Source organism: Camelus ferus, chromosome 25, assembly GCF_009834535.1.
Source record: "Camelus ferus isolate YT-003-E chromosome 25, BCGSAC_Cfer_1.0, whole genome shotgun sequence".
NCBI lineage: Eukaryota > Metazoa > Chordata > Mammalia > Artiodactyla > Camelidae > Camelus > Camelus ferus.
In genome coordinates this window covers 11,593,434-11,612,416 of record NC_045720.1, presented here as the reverse complement: position 1 = coordinate 11,612,416, position 18,983 = coordinate 11,593,434, and the positions used below count along the sequence as shown (strand labels likewise).

General features: G+C 41.1%; 1 protein-coding gene across 1 annotated transcript in view; it reads right to left on the bottom strand.

Annotated features, from left to right (window-relative positions):
- The window catches only part of LRATD2 (LRAT domain containing 2), a 112,429-nt gene that overhangs the window by 24,612 nt on the left and 68,834 nt on the right, over positions 1–18,983 (bottom strand). Inside the window, exon 4 of the transcript XR_004315262.1 lies at positions 3,121–3,269. The gene's annotated coding sequence lies outside the window, so the exon portion shown is untranslated. The remainder of the gene's footprint in view (positions 1–3,120; positions 3,270–18,983) is intronic.

Sequence of the window (18,983 nt, the reverse complement as noted above, 5' to 3'; positions counted from 1 at the left end):
CCACTCTGCGAGCAGCAATGTCCACACAGAAGGCAAACTGTTGAAGAGTGAGTGGGAGGGGAGTCGTTTCCTTCTCATCAGAAGATAACAGTATGTTTTATCCTCCCAGAGGAGTGGAATCAACACTGGGCAAACTCCACCGGCAGGGAGGGAAAGCTCAAGAGCGGAGTGCTAACTGATGCCTTTGTCTGCCTTTTGCTCTTCCGGCCTGGAAGCCAAGCAGTTAGGAGAAGCCTACCTGTGCATCAGCTGATCAGCAGAGAGGGGTCCCAGGAAGGACGTGAGGAAGAACGGAAGGGAGGCTCCGGGAGTGCGTATCTAACCTAGCATCACCCATAACTGGATTCCACCAGCAGCCCTCCAAGGTGAACGCTTGACATCGCTGGGCTAGCAGGGCTGCTGCTGTGAATGCAGAGTAATGTTCCTGCGGGAAAACCACCTTGCTGTGTTGAGAGCCGTGGGGCTCTTACCTGTGTCTTTTCCAGAGGACTATATGCAGCGGCCTTTACCTGCTTATCTTCTTCAATAAATCCATTAAAAACATCAGCTGCCGGAGGAACCCAAACACAGGCAGCAGGAAAGAGCCTGAAGGGCCAAGTTCTGTTTTCACTGACTCTGGGGTTTTCAAGCACATTCCAAAAATATAACCCCCACTGCCGTGGCAAACCTGCCTGTGATGAAACACAATGTACAATCTCTAATATTGACACAGAACAGAGGGGACTTTGATTTTTTTAAATCTGTTCTTGATAGAAGAGAAATAGACATAATGGTTTTTTTTTTTTTTTAATTTGGACAGTTTTTTTTCTTCATCACATGCACACCTAACACTTAAGAGTTCCTGGGTTCCATCTCGTCGTTTGTCATCAATCCCTGTTGTGATGGGGAGTCTTGAGTGGACTGGGCCTTGATTTTCTCATCAGATAAAATGAAGGTTACTTCCCCGAGGTCCCTTCCATCTGCTCAAAAGAGCAGCCATGGAAGCTACACACCAGAAGAGTGTCCTCAGATTCTCAAGCATTGAGATAGTGGCTTCTCAGCAATGCTCTACAAAGTGAGGGCTGAACAGCGGACACGGAGGAACAGGGGCCATCCTCACCTACCCCAGATCTGCTGTAATCCAAGTGAAAGCAGAAAGCGGGCCACACAGAACTGGCTTCAAGATGAGTCCCGACAGATTGCAACCTGTAAACCCCTCCTAAACAGGCCTTCGGGAGCTGACCCTCGTCACAAAATGGCCTTTTTAAGCCCTCCCTTTATCTGCCGACACACATCCTTCAAGTGTGGTCTATGCACAGAATGTTCTTTGGTGGGGGGATGGCCACCCCTACATAATCCTATTGCCATGACAACAGTTGAAACAGGGGCAGATTGCAACAGACACTGTGAGACTGCATTGACCCACATTGTCTGATGAGCTGGTAACAGGTATAGCTAGGTAGCTGCTCAAGCCAGATTTGAAATTTTATTTGCTATTGGGCTTTATTTCTTCCTACCTAAAAAGTACTTTACAAGGGGTAAAAAAATTAAAAGAGAGAAAAACGCATCGAGGGACTATAGCTCAGGGTAGTGGGTGTTCTGCCCTATGTAGAGAGTGGTTTGGCCTTTGTTCTCAATCAGCCAGGGAGCGGGATTGATTCAAAGGGGCAAAAGGAAGTCTTGGGAGAGGAAGTACACATTCTGCTGGCTTTCCCAAGACCTGTTCACTGATCTGTCATTCTCAGGGGGTCAGTGGGGTGGGAAGAGGGCTGGGGGAGGTTTACTGGTTTAGGAAACTGGCAGGATTACAATCTTGAAATTCATCTTACAAGCTCCCAGATTCCAGTTTCTCCAGCACAAGTGAAATTGCCCTAACCATTCTTCTGAAAGAAAATTCTGAAAATAGGAATATTTCCCCAAAACTTCTTTCACTGAGAAAAGGACAAGATCATACAGAAGTTTTTAATGTTTACATATCTGCTGGAAACAAATTCACTGTCTTTAAGAGATATCTTGCACCCCTGTGTTTATTGCAGCATTACTCACAATAGCCAACCCATGAAAACAACCTAAGAGTCCATTAATGAATGAATGGATAAAGAAACTGTGATATATTTACTCTCTCTCTCTCTCTCTCTCTCTCTCTCTCACACACACACACAATGGAATACTATTCAGCCATAAAAAAATCTTAACTTTTGTGTCAACATAGATAGACCTTGAAGGCATTATGCTAAACGAAGTAAGTCGGACAGAGAAAGACAATGCTGTGTGATCCCATTTACATGTGTAATCTAATACATCCAAGCTCATAGAAACAGAACAGATTGGTAGTTGTCAGAGGTTGGGGGCAGGGGTGGAGAGGGATGGGGTAAATGGGTGAACATGATCAAAAGGTACAAACTTCCAGTTATAAGATAAATAAGTTCTAGGAATCTAGTGCACAGTGTGGTGGCTACATGGTGACCATAGTTAACAATGCTGCATTTTTTGTTAAGTTGTTATAAGAGTAGATCTTAAAAGTTCTCTTCACCAGAAAAAAAAAGAGGTAACTGCTATAATTTCTCATCACAAGAAAAAAATCAATTATGTTACAATTATTATATATATCCACCAGGGATGTTAACTAAACTTACCGTGGTAGTCATTTCCCAATATACACATATATCTAATTATATTTTGTAAACTAATGCAATGTATACGTCAGTTATATCTCAATAAAACTGGGGGGAAAATGTTTACAGAGCGACACAGAAAGGATTGCTAGATTGTCTTATTTTGTGAGCTAGCTGCAGAAAAAGAAGTCTGTTTCCACTTTTTACGTATTTCACTTGCATCAGAAGTGCATCCTCTTGGTGACCATTTCCCTGACTCAATATCACGTATATAAACAAGAGGACACTTGTCATTTTGTTTGCCATGCTTGACAGCACGTGCCATGGTATATAATAGGTACCCAATAAATGTTTTGACTTTTAAAAAACAAAATTGTTTTAACTGACTGTATTTAGTTAATGAGCATTTAGTAGACCAGCAGGAGGGGGAGAATGCCCTCAGTACTGATGACAACACTGATGATGACATTAGGCGGAATGAAGAGAAAGTGAGACAAAAAGAGCGTATTTGGGGTAACCTACCAACCTTCTGATGAATCTGCCCGAGTAAACTGAGTGCTGGGCTCTGAATCCAAATTCCACTCTTAACCACTTAGGGTGACTAGTTGACAAGTCACATTACATCCCATTCTCAGTTTCTTCGTCTTTAACATGGAGATAATGATTCTGCACAAGCTGTGAAAATCAAATGAGAAAATTGTATGAGAAAGTACTAGGTGGATGGGTTTGTGCAAATATAAAGAGGTAGTTCTATTATCAGTCATAAAGCACTACACAGGTCACTTAGCATCCACTCAAGTGGTAAGGTATCTTAACTACAAAATATCTATAAAAATGCAAAATAACCAAGGATGATAAATTCTTTCTTTAGTTGCTGTGTAAAAATGACCACAAACTTGGCTACTTATAACAATACCCATTTATAATCTCATAGTTCTGGAAGGCAGAAGTCCAGGCAGGCTCAGCTGGGTTCTCTGCTTGGGGTCTCAAAAGGCTGAGGTCAAGTGTCAGCTGGTGATCCTGGGAAGAATTTGCTTCAAGACTCACTCATGTTGATTTTCCAAGGGGGGAGGTGCAAGACGGTGGAGTAGAGACACTCACAGCTCACCCTCTCCCACAAATACACCAAGAATTACATCTACAAATCCACTGAATTGCACAGAACATGTACTGAACTCTGGCAGGGTGTCTCTTGCTTCGAAATACAGGAGGATTCTCACAAAATCCAGTAAGAGAAAAAAAAGAAAAAAGAAAAAAATTGGTGCTGGACCTGTCCTGCAGGGAGGGAGTGGCAAAGGAAGAAAGGCACCCTCAAGCTGGGATGTCCCCTCTCTAGCCAAGAGGCCAGCGGGGACAGAAGTGGAGCTTCCAAGGCTTGGAGGAAAGTGGCAAGCACTTGGCAGACAGAACTCAGGGAAACAGACACTGAGGGTCCCTGCCATCCCCAGCCCTAGATGCGAGCTAGCAGGGACAAGCCAGGACTGGCTGCTGGAGATCAGGGAGGAGCCCAGGCAGAGGGCTGGGGCCCACTGCACAAAGGCAGCCTCAGGGGAGTACTGTAGGTGGAGGAGGGGCTGGGGTCTGCACTGACCCTGTGGCACACCACGGATTCAGGTGTGTGACTGCACGCTCATTATGGTGGGTCCTAGCACTGGACACTGTTGGATTTGCACTGGTGGTTTCTGGGGCTCAGAACCTGAGGAACACCAGAGTAGATGGCTGACTTTCCTGCAGCTAAGGTGGAAACAAAGGCAGTGTCAACAAAGAGTACTTTCTAAGCCCACATAACACGTGACAGACAACACCACAGAGGCCACTTCCCAGTGGACATGTCCTGAGGAGGTACACTCAGTGAATCTTCTTCCCAGTTGAAGTGCTCCAACTCTGCCTGCCACACACCACAGCTCAGAAACGGGTCTAGAAGCCTCTATGCCAGCAACTGGGGAGCAGACCTGGCCCTTGTCAAGGCTGTGACAACCACAGAACAAAAAAGGAAGCCCTACTCCACAACAACAATCAGGGCAGGCTCTGATCATCACACCACCAACCACACCCCCAGTCAGAGGGAAAACAGCCAAAACACATGGAAGGAAGACGTGGCAACCATCCATGCTAAGAACAGCCCTTGCAACAAAACTATTAGATGCGCACAGCCTACACAGGAATGCTCCCACTTTAAATAAAAACAATCAAACAAAAAATAAAAAAGCCCTTCAAGACCACAGTAGATAACTGATACTCCTAAATTCATACGCCAGAGAAATGTAAGTAAAATGAAGAAGCAGAGGAACCACTCCCAATTAAAAGGACAAGAGAAGTCCCCTAAAGAATGAACAATGAGATAGACCTTGACAATCTACTAGATCATGTCATCAAAAAGGGGGTGATAAAAGCACTGAAGGAAATAAGAGAGACTATGAATAGAGACAGAGAATACTATAAAAAGGAAATAGAAACTATAAAGAGGAGCCAATTAAAAACAGAAAACTCAATGGCTGAGATAAGAGCCAAGCTAATGGCAGTCAAAAGCAGACTAGATAATGCAGAGGAATGAATAAGAGACTTAGAAGACAGGAAAACAGAAGTCACCTAATCAGAACAACAGATAGAAAAGCAAGTAAAAACCAATGCAAGCAATATAAGGGACCTATGGGATAATATAAAGCATGCCAACCTATGCATAATGAGGGGTCCAGAAGGAGAAGAAAGAGCAAAGGGGATTGAAAAGGTATTTGAAGAAATCATAACTGAAAGCTTTCCAAACCTAAAGAAGGAAACAGATATCCAAGTTCAGGAAGTACAGAGGGTCCCAAACAAGAACCCAAACAGACCTACACCAAGACATATTATAATTAAGATGGCCAAATTTTAAGATAAAGAACAGATTCTAAAAACAGCAAGAGAAAAAAAAAGTTAGTTATAAGGGAACTCCCATAAGGCTTTCAGCTGATTTCTCTACACAGACACTGCTAGAAAGAAGGAAGTGGCAAGATATATTCAAAGTCCTGAATGAGAAAAAGCTGCAACCTAGGATACGCTATCCACCAAGACTATACTTTAGAGTAGAAGGAGAGATAAAGAATTTCACAGACAAGCAAAAACTAAAAGAATTCAGCAATACTAAACCTATCCTAAAGGAAATATTGAAAGGTCTACTCTAAATAGAAAAGAAGCAGGAAGCTATAGAAATGAGAAAACCATAATTGGAAATGCGATAACTATGATGAGTTGCAAGAGAATAATCATGAAGATGTAAAAAAAAAAAAAAGGCATCAAAATAATAAAAGGTGGGAGAGGGGAGCAAGAAAATATAGATTTCTCTTTCACTCTTTTTTATTTTTTTTTAATTCTTTTTAGGATGTGTTTGAGCCTATATGACTACCAGTCTAAAGCAAACAAATACAGTAAAGGGTTGACATACGTGAAAAACAGGGTAATCACAAATCAAAAGCATACAACAGAGTCATAAAAAACAAAAAGAAAACAAGCTAATACTAAAGAAAATTAACAAACCAGAAAAATGCCATATGATCTCACTTAAATGTGGAATCTAAAAAAAAAAAAAGAAGAAGAAGAACTTATTTTCAAAACAGAAACAGACTCACAGACATAGAAAAGAAACTTATGGTTACTGGGGGTGGGGGGGTGGGAAGGGATAAATTGGGCATTAGAGATTTGCAGATACTAACTAATATATATAAAATAGATAAACAAGTTCATACTGTACAGCACAGGGAACTATATTCAATATCTTGTAGTAACTTATGGTGAAAATGAATATATGTATGTTCATGTATGACTGAAGCATTATGCTGTATACCAGAAATAGACACAACATTGTAAACTGACTATGCTTCAATTGTATATACTATACATATATAAATTCTTTCATGTTGACTGAATTCAATTCCTTGGGTTGTAGGACTGAGGTCCCCATTTTCGTGCTGGTTGTCAGCAAGCTACCACTCCTAGCATCTCAAGGCTGCTCTTATGTCCTTGCCCTGTGGCTCCCTCTATCTCAGCAACCTCCCTTACACCAAATTCTATTCCTCTGACTTCCTTTTCCATTACTAGCTAAAGAAAATTCTGTTTTTAAAGTGATTAGATTAGATCCACCAGAACAATAATTTTCTTGATTTACCCAAAGTGAACTGATTAGTAACCTTAACTACACCACAAAAAACCCTCTACTATAAAATGTAACATAACCATGAATGTGATCTCTTATCGTATTCGCACTCTTGGGGATTAGGGCTGGACATCTGGGGAAGAAGGCATTTTAGAATTCTGCCTACCATAGATCATAAACCCATTGGAGGATATCTTTGAATATGTACACTATGTTTCTCCTCATTAAGATTTGAAGATCACATTTATATACATTCAATGCCTAGCACCATTCCTTAAACACAGCAGGTGCTTAATATCGGTTTGCTAAATGGAGACATGAGGCTAAGGGGGGTGGGGGACATCTGCTCTGAAATCTCAGCTTTCATAAAGAAAATAAGGGCAGAAAGTTTGTTGTTGTTGTTGTTGTTAATAATTGTATATGCACTTTGCCTTCTGTCATCTAGCAAAATACCCAACATGTAGTGAGCCTGCAAGAAATAATGTTGAATGAATATGTGAATAAAGGAATGAATGAATAAATGGAAGAATTTTTCACCTAGGCTTAACTAATAATCTCTGACATCTGTGCATTGTCTAAGGTTGTTTTTTTTGTTTTTTTGTTTTTTGTTTTTTGGAAAAGAAGATGTTGGGAAAAGCTCAATAGTAAGAGTTTGGTTTTGATTTTTTTAAGTTTCCTCAAGGATTTAGTGTACTGTGATCTAGGTGCATTGAAAAATGCTGTTCCCCTCAGCAGAGAGGTGCCAATACTTCCAGGCTAGAAGGAGATTTGCATAGATCAAATGGTAGTTCCGCTTAAGGCATTAGAGGGCACCTGAAAAACAGCCAATTCCGAAAGCCATCTCTTTAAAAGAATTTAAGAGCCTCACCAGTCTGCTAAGGAATTTAGCTGCACAGGGCACCATAATAGGCTAGATTCTAGCTCAGCTAAAAAGTAAATGACTCTTACCAAACAAAGCACACACACACACACAAAATCTTCCATCACCCATCCACAAAAATGACAAAGCCTCCACACTGTTCTGAAGCTTCTTTCTTGAAAGCCAGATTGACAGATATTGGATTGAAGGGAGGCAGCTTAATATCAAAGATGAGAGCTGGCAATGCAGCAGGAAAATACAGTCCACCTTGCCGTAGAGAAATCAATGTTATGCTCCGAGTCATTACTGCATTAGTGACTGGGTATTATTTAAAAATAAAAACCTGCAAGTGTATTGGTTACACCTTCATCAGGCTATCTCTCCAGAGGATTCTGTTATGGTTCTTCTGTTTCCTAAGTTGCACAAAACAATTTCCCATTCACCATATCCTAGCATATTCCATTTAATAATCCAAAGTGATTCACATAATGGGTTTACACAAGTTAACTAAATATATATATAAGTAAATACTTGCTAAAGTTTGGACACACTTAAGAAATACAAAGGTTGAAGTGGAGGATGGGAGCAAGGTGTATATTTGTTATAAGTTAAAGAACAAAATATATTAATACTATCTAATAATGATAATAGCACTTGCTACATTGCACTATATTTGTATTAACTCATTTACTCCTCATAGAAACTCTATAATGTAGGTACATTATTATTATCATCTCCCACTTACCGATGGAATTATGGTACAGAGAGGTCAAACAGAGCTGGGCATTGAACTCAGAAAGATTTAATTATTAGACTCTGCTACTGCTAATACACTCAGTGGTGGGTCTTCTACACTTTACATCCATTTCACTATCATGTGACTAGGTTCTGACTCCTGCTGCTGGGTAGCTCTGGATACTTTCCTCCATTTCTCTAAGTCCTCGGTTTCCACATCTGTTAAACGGGGCTAAAAATAGAGCCGAGCTCTCAGGAATGATTACAGTGAGGATTATTGACTTCTTCATTCAAAAGACATTCAGTAACCGCTTACTATGTGCCAGGCACTTCCCTGAACAATAAATAGAACAGACAAACTCATGCCCTCAGAAAGCAAACCTTCTAGAGTGGAGAGCAGACAATAAACAAAAATACAGCAAAACCATACAGACTTTACAGCCACTAAAGCAGCAGTGAATGGACCTCTTCACTGGGCTGATCAGGTGTGAGCCCTTGGGATGGAAAAGCCATTGAAATATGTTGACATATCATAGAGGTAATGCTCTCACATGCATTATCTGTTTGCTCAGTACAAGCTTAGAAAAGCTAAGTTTCCACCCCAGGAAATCACATCTAGTGACTGATAGAGGTTGGGTTTTAATGCGAGTTTGTCTGGGGAAACCCCCAGAGACAGTGGTCTTTCTAATGTAGATGTTCGATAAATGATCATCTTCCGAGCTGCCTGCAACTGCAGAATCCTCATCTCGTCCTTAGGTTTTACACTGTGGTTGGCTTTATCACACCAAGCCAAGAAAAAGTTGGCAGAGACAGCGGCTTAACTTTCAGGTACCAACTGCATAAAAGGTTCTGTCGCAAGAACTCACTTCGGTGCAGGGCATTTGTCTCTCCAAGAGCTGTTCAGGGCCATCCACTGGATGAGGACCAGGAGGTATCTTCCCAGGAAGGAGGGGCTGATGGGATTTTTTCAGGAAGATGTCAGCCTGTATCATCAGAACCCAGAGTTTTTTCACTCAGTAGCTGGGTGATCTTAGAAAGTTACTTCACTTCTTTATTCCTGGTTTCTCGTCTGCAAAATGGGGCTAATAGTAGTACCTATTTTACAGAGTGGTCATGAGTTTTGGGGCATCTCCACTTGAAAGCTTGAATAGACATCTCAGATTAAACAAATCCAAATTAAACACGATGATTCTGATTTCCACCTCAAACTACTCCTACCCTAGCCTTCTCCATTTCAGTAAATGACAATTCCATTCTTCAAGGGGCTCAGTTTAAAAACAAGCAAACAAAAAGGTCAACTTGCTTGATTCTTCCCCTCTACCTCATATGCATTCACAAAATTCTGTTACCTCAACCTTGAAAAACATGTCCAGAATCCAACCACCTCTCACCTTTAACCGCTGGAACCCTTGTTTAAGTCACTACACTCTCTCACTGGATTGTTGCCATGACTACCTAATGGTCTGTCTGTTTCTGTCCTCGGCCCTCAGTGGTGGATTCTCAACGCAGTGGTCAGCAAGGTCCTTTAGAAACATAAATTAGCTCTTGCCACTCCTTAGCCCAAACATCTGCCATGGCTTCCCTTCTCACTCAGAGTAAAGCCAAATCCTTGCACTCGTCTACAAACCCTGCACAATGTCCCTCCCCTATCCTTCTAAACCCGGGCCCCCTCCCGCACTCTCCTCAGGTCACAGTGGTCTCTTTGCTGGGTTGGGTTTTTTTCCTTGCCTGGGTCCTTTCCTCTCACAGTTCCCTCTGCCTGGAAGTAACTCTCCTCCCAGGTATCTTCAGGAGTGCCCCCTCACTCCTTCAAGGCTTTCTCCAAAGTCACCTCTTAGGCAAGGTCTTCCCTAAACACTCTATTTAAATGTTCAATCCCCCGCCCTGCAGCCAACCACACATACACACATACACACGCACACACACTCACACACACATTTCCGATCCTTTTCCCCTGTTTTTTTTTTCCCTCCATAGTTTAAAGCCCTCACCACCTTCTAAGATAACTGATAAATATTTACTTTTTAAATGGTTGATTTCTCCTCACTGCAATGTAAATTCCATGAAGGTAGACATTTCGTCTCTTTTGTTCAGTTGTATCTCTGTCACCCGGAACAGGGTTTCTCAACCTCAGCACGGTTGACATTTCGAACAGGGTAGTTCTTTGTTGTAAGAGCTGTCCTGTGTATTGCAGGGTGGTCAGCAGCATTCCCGGCCTCTGCCCATCAGATGCCAGTAGCACTACCCCAGTTATAACAAGCACAATGTCTCCAAATATTGCCCAGTGTCCCCTGGAAGGCAACATCTCTCCCACTTGAGTATCACTGGCCTAAAGCAATGCCTAATACAAAGCAGATGCTAAGTATTTATTGAAAGAATAAATCAATGTTAAATGAATGAATGTCTTAAGCACATAGAACAGTGCCTGGCACATAGTAAGTACTCAAGGAACGTTAATTATGACCAGTGTGCTATTTAATTATTGTTGCCATGTTGTTGTCTACATCTAGAATAAACCATAGAGACACTCAATCTGTATCATGTGGAGCCCTGGAATTTCATACAGATTTCATTTTTTAAAATATATTTGGATTATTTTAAGTACTGCAGTACAAAACCTGACACAGACAAGTGTGAACACATTGGATACCACCAATTCATTAGCTTGTGTTGCCGCGTTAACTCGCTTCTGTGCAGACCTCGGAATACATCATCTTCTGCCATCTCTGTGAATATATTTTAACTTCTTATAAATGTGTCGCTGATTCGGAAGCCTGTAGTTTGGCACTGGTGTTTATTTTTACTCCTGTCTATTCCTGTTGGCTCATGTAAAACCGTTCAAGCAAGCACTCTACGGTAGAGTTGTATCAACCATACATTGATTTAATCTCCCCAAATTCAACTGTACAAGCTTAGCCAAAAAATAAAGAGAGAAAGCATAATTTCCATTCAACATAGGCCCTGAAATGCAAGCCAATTACTTCATCTGGTGCTCAACTAAAGCAACAGCAATCTGTTCTACCCTGGAGGAACAATTGGCTGTTCCTCCCAGAAAGCCATATTTCCAGTGGAAAGATAGCACATTATACACAAAATCAATATACCATTTTTATGGGAGATTTAGGATATTTTTCATGGGCTATTTTGACCGTGTATGTTTTTAGCCCTTTCTTATCTTCAGTCTCAAAATCCAAAAAAAGTTTTTGAAAAACAGCATTTTGGAGTAACTCATTTGGCAGCAAATTCTGTAAGGTTATTTATGGTCAATGTTCTTCCAGTGTTTGATTATGATGGGCTGCCCCAGACCCCCGCTGAAGGTGTTAAGTAAGGGAGAACACACACATCTTATTACCTTTAAGAAATATGAAAATTCTGAGTTTCAGAGCACATCTGACCACACAGTTCAGAAGAGAGACTGTGGGCCGTTAACTGGTTTTCCAGCTCAGTTGCTGCTTCTTTTCCTTGATGCCTGAGTACGATGTGACCCGATAGTCTAGCAGTACCACTGTCCTACATCTCGTCAAAAAATGCTCCCTGCTTGTATCTCTCCTGCCAAACGAATAAGCATGAATGGAAAGCATATGAAGCATGTAGCTAGCTTTTGTGCTAAATGTAAATCTAAGGTACTTATTGCCTCATTTTTATATTTACAATGTCAGATTAAAATAACCCACACAATACAATCCACACAAACCACTAATCACAGACTGACTGTACTAAGCACAAAGACTTACTTATTATTAAGATAATTATAATCATATTGCCACAACTGGTGGTTCATCTTTGAAACCAAATTTCCTACTAGTGCCCCTTCACTCTTCAGCAATTGTTTGTTTGAGGACCATCCTGCAATTACAAGGCAAATTCTTAAAAACTGTCTCGTCTGCTCACACATGTGTTATTATATGCTCAATGCAGACTTTATCAAAATTGGTAAGCCTTCAACTAGACTGATCAAATGAAAAAGAGAGGACAGAAATGACCAATAGCAGAAATGCAAGAAGGGACATCATTACAGCTCCAATAGACATGAAAAGGATAGGAAGGGAATATTTTAAACAACTTTATTCCAGTAAATGTAATGATAAATGAACCGATTCCTCGAAAGACACAAACTCCTCGAGCTAAATAATAATAAAACAGAATTTGGTAACTTGCGTGGTCTATTATCCATTAAAGAAGTTGAATTCCAAGTTGCATCCTTACCAGTTGGCCCAGATGGTTTCACTTTTGAACTCTATTAAATGTTGAAGAAAGAATGCAAAGGAGAAATAGAGCTATTTTGGGGGTGGGCGGAAATAATCTATATCTCAGTTGTGGCACAAGTACATAAGGTGTACATTTTTCAAAGCCCTTTAAACTATACACCTAAAATAAGGGGTAAATTTTACTATATGTAGAGTATACCTCAGTAAACCCGGATAAAGACAAAGGAAGAAAGGAAAAGGGGTAATTACCTAGGAAAGCAGAACGCAGGCTGAGTCTGAAATAGCAAAAATCAGCATAGGGAGCGCTCAGGTGACAAGTCTGAAGAGTATTCTCAGGCAATGAAGTCTGGACAGAGTGGTGGGAATCGCATTAGATTGAGCAGACGTCCTAACCACGAGCACAAGCTCCATCTGGAGCCACCGCAAGATCCTGCCTGCAACTCTGTGTTGGACAGGCTCAAGAAGAGCACAAAATCAACCTGACTGCCACAGCTTTCTCTCTGATGGTGAAATATTTCTCTTCCTCCTCCATGGCTCCTATGAGAGGTGCATGTGTCTATGCAGTGAGTGGTTCTCACAGAATAGGGAGGTCACCTACATGTCACAGTGTCACCAGATAATGCCTTCCCTTGGGAAATAACCTGCAACTCCCAAATGTGAAAAGGATCTTGTTGGTCTAACAAAAGAGCACGAAAAGGAATTAAAATAAATTCCTTAGGTAAAAGTGAAAAATACACAAATGTAAAGAATTTTGTTTGTCTCCCTTTCATTTCCAGGTCCCAAGATCTTATTACATCTTGGAAGAGTCACCGGTAGATCTAATCATCATTTTTCTTTTTCTTTTTTAAATTTATTATTTTTAAGCTTTTTTGGTGGGTAGGAAAGTTACTAGGTTTATTTATGTATTGATGTATTTATTTGATTGGGGCACTGGGGATTGAACCCAGGACCTTGTGCACAGTAAACACGCGTTCTATCACTGAGCTATACCTTCCTTCCCGATTTGTCATTCTTATTTTGTTGCACTTTGTGACTGTTATGGGCTGAATTGTGCCCCCCAACCCCCAAATTCATATGTTGAAGTTCTAACCCCTAGTACTTCAGAATGCGACTACAGTTGGAGCTAGGGTCTTTAGGTAGATAATCAAGGTTAAATGAGGTCACTAGGGTAGACCCTAATCCAATCTGCCTGGTGCCCTTATAAGGAGAGGAGATTAGAACACACACACACAAAGGGAAGACCATGTGAAGACAGAAAGAGGGAAAACAGTTATGTGCAGGTCAAGGATAAAGGTATTCAGGAAAAGTCAGCCCTGCAGACACCTGAACTCTGGTCTAGAATCAAGAAAAAATAAATTTCTGTTGTTTAAGCCACTTAGTCGGTGGTGTTTCATTATGGCAGCCCTAGCAGACTCATGTAAATTCGGCCCTCCGTATTCATGAGTTCCCCATCTGCAGATTCAACCAACTATGGACAGAAGATGTAAGAGAAAAAAATTCCATAAAGTTCCAAAAATCACAACTTGAGTTTACTGAGTACTGGCAACTATTTACATTGTATTTACAACTATTTACATAGCATTTACATTTTATTAGGTATTAGAAGTAATCTAGAGGTGATTTAAAGTATATGGGAGGATTGCTTAGGTTATATGCAAGGACTACACCATGTTATATAAGGGACTTGAGCATCCTCAGATTTTGCTGCCCGGGGTAGGTGGGGGAGCCCTGGAACCAATACCCCTTGGATACCGAGAGATGGCTCTAGTGCCTTTCACTGTAGTGTGTGCATAATAAGTACAGGTAAAAGTCTGGATTATGAAGCTGCAATCTCTGCCTTGCTGGAGCCTTTACAGGAAAGGCAGAGAATTCCAAATAAGCTTGTCCCAAATTGAGCTCAACCAAGCTGGACAACAACTTCAGTCTTCAAGTTCGTTCTAGCAACTCTAAAATGCAATTGTAGTGTGAGCCTTTGCCATGTGACTTCCTGATGGCATGTGCTCCTTGCTGGCGCCCAAATTTGGAAATAACAAAATAGGCTTTGGTTAATTATATATTTTTCAACCTGAACAAATTTTATTCCTGAAGCCAGCCCAGCCTTTGCTTATTTGCTACCCCAAATGCGACAGTGAGCTATGTCGGGTGACAGAGCAATCTTTGCATCCAAAAAATTACAACAATAATTTAAGAATCCTGAAAAGAAGGAGGAAAAGGAGGACAAGTGAGGATATTTATTTTCAACTAACACAGACTGAGCGAGTTCTCTGTACCAGCCACTGTCAGAACTAAGAGACAGGCAGCAGTGCCTCTCCATCAAGAAGCACACAGCCTGGGAGCCCATATGTCCTCTAAAAAGTCTATTTTCCAACATAGTGATTCACAGCAAGGACTTTAAAACCAGAATGTCCTGGGTTTGAATTCTGGCATCATCACTTATTGCTGTTTCATTGGTTAAGTTTTTAATCTTTCAGTTTCCTCATTTGTAAGATGGTAGTTTTATTACAGTTTGGAAGATGTTTATTAATTGTCATCATTTATGTTCAATAGAAACTGCTATCATTGTACAAATGTTATTGTTTTTTTTTTAACATTTTATATTGATTTATAATCATTTTACAATGTTGTGCAAATGTTATTGTTTTTAATCCCTAAAATGCCTCTGTGAAGTCAAGGGAAGGTATTGTCACATCCGTTTTATGTGTAAGGAAATTGAGTCTAAAGAGGTGAGATGACTTGCCCACGGCCACACAGGAAGACAGTCTTAGACTCAATTCCAGGTCTCCAAGTTCACAATGCTATGCTCCTTCCCCTCGGTACCCTGCCTTCTGCCGCACTGAACGTGATCTGGAAGGCCTCTGGTTGCTGTAGGCAAAGGTTTATTTCAAAAATCCATCTTCCTGCAAGTTAAAATCAACAACCCATAAACCAGGCAGATTCCAACCATGACACACGTATGCAAGTCTACTAAATGCCTTTTTGTGAGGACGACTGATATCAACAATGATGATCTTCACAAGAAATTCTTGCACATCCCCTGGGGCTTCCTGCCAGGAACCAGGTCATTTTAAAGAGCTCATTTAATACATCTGTGCTTTGAAAGGCAACTGCCATTGGCACGCTCAGAAGCACACGATCACAAGGCAGCCCACTCCCTGAGCTTTGGCTGCTGAAGGCAAGGACCATTAACTGGCCTCCCAGCTCTTTATTACAGAATTCTCCCAGCGTGGGATCTGAGTGATCTTAGGGTCAAAGGCCATTTGCCTGGGGTGTGCTCTTTGATGTAGAAATGTCTGGGCCTGGCCCTTGGATGGTAAAGCAATATTACTCAGTCTTTCTCAAATGCAATCTGCAGTTAAAATATATATATATATACACACATACATACATATCATAGCCCAATTACAGGTGAGTTTGAAAACAGTGGGTAGACAAATCAGTTTAGTAAGAGCAGCTAACACTTTAAAAATTAATCGTAATCGAATGGAATAGAATAGAATGCATTGCATGTAGTTTTATTACGTATCTATCTATCTATCACTTATCAGTTTATCTATGAACTGGGACATCATGTTTAATTTATTTCTTACTGAGCATCACAGTCAAAACTGTCTGAAAAACCCCAGCTTAGAGCAATGCCAACAGAAGGGGGCTGGCGGTGTTGGGGATTTGAAGGACAAGCCATAATATGGTTTGGGAAGATAAGGGGATACGACCCCTCTTCTGACTGGGTTTTTTCAATGGCTCCTCAGCCTCATTGCCCAGAATCCCTTTTCCTTGCTTGGCAGACACACACACCATATATGCACGATCCGTTTATTGATATCTCCAGCCTCATGACTGGCCACTGTCATCACCATCTCACCCTATACTGCAGCCACACCAAACTATCTGCCATTTGGGTAACAATCCAATCTTCCTCACCCCTACAGGCTTCTGCTGCCTAGAATTCCTGTTCTCACTCTGCCTTTGCCTTGGTAACTCCTACTCATGCTCTCAATTGTTCAGCTGAATTACCACCAACCTCCTCCAGGAAGCTTTTGTGCATCACTCAGCATCCATTCATTCAGCATTTAACAAATATTCACAAGACACAGATCTAGGTACTGGAGATACTGTGGTCAACAGGAGAGAGGCCTCTGCCCTCCTGGAGGTTACATCCAGTGGGTGGACGGATGATAAATAAACAAATAAATACGTAATACAATGAAGAAAATTGAAAAAAAAAAAAAAAAGAAGTACAATAGAGAGATGGAAGAAGTCTTCACTAAAGGGGGAACTTTGAGCAGAAAACTGAGTTAGGCTGCAGAGTAAGCCATGAGCATGTTTTGGGGAAGCATATTTCAGAAACAAGGGAACAGCAAGTGCAGACTGTGACGTGAAAACAGGTTTGGTGTTGTTCCCTGGTTGACCAGGCAGAGCTAGTTACTCCTCCTCTAGGCAACTAAGCACCTTCTGTATATTTGTATTACATTGAGTTTTAATGTTCTTTGTTTTTTCTTCTTAAATATAAGCTTTCTGATAACATCTGGGAACTAACTAAACATGGTTCCCTCTACATATTTGAGTGGGTGAAAAATGAAATCAATAGATGAATGAGGAGATGACTGACAGAATGAACAAATGAGTGAAGCTTTTCCCCTCCCTTCTTAAGATCCTCTGGAATGAGACAAGTATCTGTAACCAGAAAGAGCAACGGAGAAGATAAAGTTCATCCTTAATAAAATAGAACAAGGAAATTGATACCCAAAGAAGAAAAGTCACTGCCAAGGGGCTCACTAGACATTAGTGAGAGAGTCAGGGCTAAATTCCAGGTGTCTTGAGACATTCAGGTCTGGACGAGTGATCTTTGTGTTAGGCCTGCAGCTACGTCCTGAAGGGAAGAGAGCAGAGGAAGAGACCCGGCTGTCTGTGCTCAGCCTTCGGGCAGCAGGAGGACTCTGCAAAATGTACCCTTTGAAAAGGAAACTCTGGAAAGGAGAAAAAGAAGCAAACTTTCCCTAGAACTACCTCGGCTGACATAAGAAAAACCAAAAGAAGACCTGGGTAGATTGGTCATTTCTGTAAAAAAAAATGTGCCACATTAGGTTGAACTGTCCAAACTCATTAGTCTGAAAAATAAGTAGCCTTTCAAAATATACATAGTTGTGCTAAGTCAGGGTTTAGAAATCCCTCTTGGCTCTGCAAATATTCAGTCTTGTAAAAAAAAAAGCTGCCGTTGCCCCTGAACATGTTTTCAACTGTCTAGGAAATGGATCCAAAATAACAAAGGTAGAAGGAAGAAAGAAACTACTCCAAAATCCTTGCTTTATGATGGAGATGAGGCGGGTGGCTCAGCGGTCTGCTCAAGTCGTGCCTGGAACCCAGGCCTGTTCCCTCCAGAGTCAGGACCCTTCATCCCATCCTAATGCCTTGAGCTTGCCCATTGCAAATTATTCACCTTCTTCAGTTCTGTAAGAGGACACTCCCACACCCCCCGCCCCGGTAGCAGATTGGGGATCTATGAAGATCATTGAAGAGTGCTGAATGCTATTGGCTTTCTCTCAGATTCCAGGATGTCAGAAGAAAGGCTGCAATATTATCATGTCAAATCAAGTGTCAGATAGAAAGAGTTGCTGGGAATCTTAAACCCAAGAACCCCTTCCTATCTTGCTCTGCTTCTCTTTGAATCCCTGTACTTCCAATAAGGCTTAATGAGATCCGATCTCAGAAATACCCATTTTTCTCAGCACAGCTTATATTGAGAGGAGATTTGGAGATTCCTCCCAAATAATGGTAGTATGCCTGGGAAAGTTCTTTGCTTCTTACATTTCTTAACCGATAGTCAAGAGATGCCATATTGTATATTTTTTAAACAAACTTTTTATTTTAGAATATTTTCAGGTACACTTTTTGTTCAAAGATAATACAGAAAGTTCCCACCTATCTGTCGCCCAATTTCCCCTCTTGTTAACATAATCAAGGTACATTTGTCCCGATTAAAGAACCAAGATTGGTAATCACTATTAATTAAACTCCCTATTTTACTTGGATGGCATTAATTTTTACCTAATATCCTTTTTCTGTTCCAGGAGCACATGTTACATTTAGTCATCTGGTCTCCTTCTCTCAACAGTTTCCCCTGACTTTGTTTTTCATGACCTTGACCGTTTTGAGGACTACTGGTCAGAGACGCCACGCACTGTCCTTCAGTTTGGGTTTTTCTTACATCTTTTTCACAGTGAGACAGGTATTTGGGGCTTGGAGGAGGAAGACAACAGAGTCAGAGTGCCATTCTCATCACATCATGTCAAAGGTACATGCAACCAACATTAGTGTCACTAGCGATCACCTCGATCACCCAGCTGAGAACTGGATTCGATAAAAATGACACAACTTTAAAATCATGTGTCAAAAATCACCTCATCTGCCAATACTCCTCTCACTACACTTTCCAGGAGGACATGGGCAAAACATTCCAG